We start from the raw sequence: 1,119 nt of genomic DNA on the forward strand, positions 1-1,119 counted from the left end.
CACTGCAGAGGGTCCCCTGCTGTCCCCAGGCCCCCTTTAGGGCGCAGTGGGGCAGGATTAGCCCCCGTAGCCCCCCAGGAACAGGGATGTCTCAGCCCCAAAGCTCCTTGGTCCCCATGTGTCACTTGGGTGGTGCCACCACCCCGTGGGGTGCCCACGGCCATCCTGGGGGGCTGCCCCACAAGGCCACTGCACAGCCAGGGGTGTCCTTGATGTCCCCAGACTAGCTGGGAGGGGGACAGGGGACATCTTGCATCCTGCCCCCCACCACAGCCCCACACCTCCCACCCCAGCTGTGGGGAAGGCCACTGATGTCCCTAAAACTGGCATAGTGGGAAGGAGCTGGGAGGCTGGGATACACTGGGGAGCTGGGATTCACTGTTGGGGGGACACTGGGACACACCAGGGGGATCCAGGACATGCCAGGAGGGACCAGGGCACATCAGGGACACACTGGAGGGGAACTGGGACATGCCAGGGGGATCTGGGACACACCAAGAGTGGATTGGGACATGCTGAGGAGAGACTGGGAAACACTGGGGGACACTGGGACACATTGAGGAGGGACTGGAACACACTGGAGGGATCTGGAGTACGTGAGGGAACTGGGATGCACTGGTGGGGGAGGTACTGGGACACACCTGAGGGATCCAGGACATAGCAGGGGGAACCAGGACACATCAAGGGGGGGACGGGGACACACTGAAGGGATCTGGAACATGTTGGGGGATCTGGGACACACTGGGAAGGGACTGAAACACACTGGGTGGAACCAGGACGTGCCAGTGCATGACTGGGATAGACTGGGGGATCCAGGGCACTGGGGGGAACTGGGACACACTGGGGAGAGGACTGGGACACACTGAAGGGATCTGGAACATGCCAGGGGGGTTTGGAGGATTTGGAAGACACTGGGAGGGGACTGGGATATTTCGGGTGAGGACTGGGACGCACCAGAGACCTTCATAAGGGAAAAAAAACTGCCGGTAATCAGCCCAAATGCTGGCAGCGGGGGCGGGGAAGGGTCTGCCCTTCCCAAAGCAGCACCACAGGAAATGGGCAGCCGGGGTTGGGAGGGGGGTCCCGGCGGGCAGCCCCACTGCCCCCACCATCCTGCTG

This window comes from Chaetura pelagica, unplaced genomic scaffold (assembly GCF_000747805.2).
Source record: "Chaetura pelagica isolate M959 unplaced genomic scaffold, ChaPel_1.0 scaffold604, whole genome shotgun sequence".
Lineage (NCBI taxonomy): Eukaryota > Metazoa > Chordata > Aves > Apodiformes > Apodidae > Chaetura > Chaetura pelagica.